Source organism: Mustela putorius, unplaced genomic scaffold (genome assembly GCF_011764305.1).
Source record: "Mustela putorius furo isolate JIRA1106 unplaced genomic scaffold, ASM1176430v1.1 tig00003942_pilon_pilon_pilon, whole genome shotgun sequence".
Classification (NCBI taxonomy): Eukaryota; Metazoa; Chordata; class Mammalia; order Carnivora; family Mustelidae; genus Mustela; species Mustela putorius.
This window is the reverse complement of record NW_025422087.1, coordinates 12,152,958-12,156,015: the sequence shown is the minus strand read 5'-3', so window position 1 is coordinate 12,156,015 and position 3,058 is coordinate 12,152,958. Positions and strand designations below refer to the sequence as shown.

General features: G+C 36.2%; 1 non-coding gene across 1 annotated transcript; it reads right to left on the bottom strand.

The window, feature by feature from the left end:
• Positions 1 to 2,386: 2,386 nt before the first annotated feature.
• On the bottom strand, positions 2,387 to 2,520 carry LOC123389083. The gene has a single exon (XR_006603614.1). It is a non-coding gene; the product is annotated as a small nucleolar RNA SNORA52 (small nucleolar RNA).
• Between the last annotated feature and the right edge of the window lie 538 nt (positions 2,521 to 3,058).

Genomic DNA, 3,058 nt, shown 5'->3' with positions numbered 1-3,058 from the left:
AACACTTAAATAATAAAATACCATGAATGCCCTAAGTAATATGGTCTTATTTACACAAGAGCAATGGCCAGTGCAAGATAACTCCTTGCTGCTGTCCTTTATTTTTAACTGTACTAGAACATTTATCATGCTGTATATAATATTTTTTCCACTTTCCTGTACTTGCCTGCTAGTTCATCAAAGGCACGTCTTATTAATTCATAAATCTCTAATGCCTAACACAACAGGTGCATATATGGCATTCGATACATGTGTGGTGCATAAATGAAGGGATAGATACCTTCATGAATGCATGAAAAGTCCGAGAAGCCAAACTGTATATGGAGAGAGATCCATGCTATGAGGAGCAGTAAAAGCCAGACTTAAGTTCTTGCATTTGGTGTACCAAGACATAGAACAGCATTGAGGTTTTGAAATAATGAAGAGGCTTGATGAAACTAATGCTTAAGAGCAAATCTGGTGGTCATACGAAAGTAGTTGGAGAGGACATAGAATCAGGAGGAGTACATGAGTCAAACTCTACTAGAGTACATCCAGTCTGAAGAGGGGGATTACCAAGATATAAGAACAATCAAGTCTAAGAAGGTACTATTGCATAATACATAAAAGATATCAAATTACTAAAAATCATTTTTTGGACTCACATCTTTAAAAATCAGTTTTAAACTCAGAAATCACTTCCTTACAGGAGCAATCCATGGTCCAGGCAGAGCTTCTCCATTGGTATACGAGGGATCAGTTCCAAGTATGTCTAGCACGTGAGCCTTCAGGTCCCCTGAGGAGTCAAGGTTGGAGAGAGACCTATGGCCAGTTGCTTCTGACTGTAAGAAGTCTTGACCACTTACACCTACAGGCTGTACAAATATCCCCACCTCTTTGAGTGTATGACATGAAAATTTTCAAAAGCACAATTGAGACCAATTGTTTTTCACTGTATTGTCTTTTTAATTATCCAAACAGTACCACTTTAGGCAAGGGATCAAATAGATTTGAAAAAAATTACCTCTACTTGTAGCATATTTCATTCCAACAAACTTGTGTGCAGTGATGCAAGGTACCACCATCAGAATTGGATACAACTTGAAGATCAACAATGCAGAACCAACCTGCTTGGTTCTTTGAACACTTCATAATTTTTCTGTTCTGAGAATGTTTTTTTTTCCTTTTCCATTATGGAAGCACATTATAAAATAATGCTTTGGAATATAGGAGGTTGTATTATAATGTTTACTTATTACTTTACTATGTTGTGGCTTTTTAAGTTGTACATAGTTTTAGAACAGTATTTAGTATTACATATTTTAAAAAATCACAAGTAAACATACATATCCCAAAATAGAGAAGTCCTCAAAAGGTCTTACTGCTGAAATATGCAGTCAAAATTTTGAGGACTCTTGACTTACTTTCTCCTATAGATACCGTGTGAGTTTCCCTAAGGAGTTCCCAGGAGATGAAAGATAAACGGACCAGAAATGGCTCAGATTGAAGCAAATACAAATTTCATTTAGTCTTTTAGTCCACTGAGTTCACATCTACAAATGACTGATCTCATTTACCAAAGGTAATACTTTCACCCAGTGATACACATTTACCATCCATATCTATAATATGCCCCCTCATTTATTGAATACTCTATTTTTACCACATAGAGATACTATGTCATTAATTTGGGAGTGCCTATTTCACTTGGGCCCTTGATGTTTCCAGCTTGCTTTTAAATCTTCAACTTTTTTTCTCTTTGGTGCTAGAGATATTATGATTGTAATTTCCTCTCTTTGTGTTTTCTTCATATTTGCTATGTAATTTTCTAACCTTTTTCAGCACTAGCTATATAGAAGAAACTGCTGAGTGCTCCGCATTCAACGTCTCATTAGGTTCTCCCCACCATATATGTGGTGCTATGAGGTGTTGTTGGCGATATGCATTTTATAGAAAAGGCGAATTGAGGCTGAGAGAGGCTTAGTAATTGTCCAGATTCATACAATTGGCAAGTGGCAGAGTAGAGAAATAAACAAAATCTTTGAATTATATAACTATTACTGTGAACCACCTCAATTCTCCTAGAAACACTGAGAATTTAATAAAATAGGTGATGGAAATCACAAAAAGGAAAATGTTTGGGACACTTTGCCAAATTAGGGACACATAAGTTGTATTTGGTTAAAGACAAAGGGAGATTACTTAGTGAAGGCCTACAGAGAAATGTGGATAAAGAATCAGAAGGCCAAAGGAGAACCAGTAACAACAGCGATTGATAGTTACAAGGCAAACTGACAAATGATTAAAAAAAAAAAATGATAGCATTTCACAATATATGTCAGGAAAGAAGAGGCAGATGGAAGTTGAAGGATATCATCTCTTCTCCCTCCCATCATACCCACCTCACTGAGGTCTAGAAGCTCCCCTAGCACAAGCCTCCTGAAGCTTTGCTCACTTCTGTGGGTGAGGCTTCTAGAATGGTCTGGTCCCCAGGGGAACCTGGCAGACCACAGGCTGAATGGCAAGGATTGGGATGGACCATATTTCTTCTCATGCAGGAGGACATTAAGATACTACCTGAAGTTCTTGAATCAATAAACAAATATTCCCGTTATCTTAAAATTTATAAGTAATAATCAGCAGACTATACTTAGAAAGACATTGGAGGAGGGATGACTGAAAGTGATAGTATGAATATTTTTACAATAAATAATAAATATAGCTAAAGAATTATAAATCAATAAGTAATAGTTTAAATACATAACTTGGAGTTATTGAGTTCACAGTGAAGAGTACTAAAATAGAAATAGTCAGGAAGTTTCCTCTAAGGAAGAAAAGTTGTGACTTTTCATTGTAGCTCTCCCTATATGTTTGTGTTTATATATAACATATATAGATGTGTTTATATACTATATATATACACACACACATAACTTTGATTATAATTTAAAATATCTTTTTTTTTTAAGATTTTATTTATTTATTTGACAGAGAGAGAGAAATCGCAAGTAGGCAGAGAGGCAGGTGGCGGGGGTGGTTGGGGCGGGGGAGAGGCAGGCTCCCTACTGAGCAGAGAGCC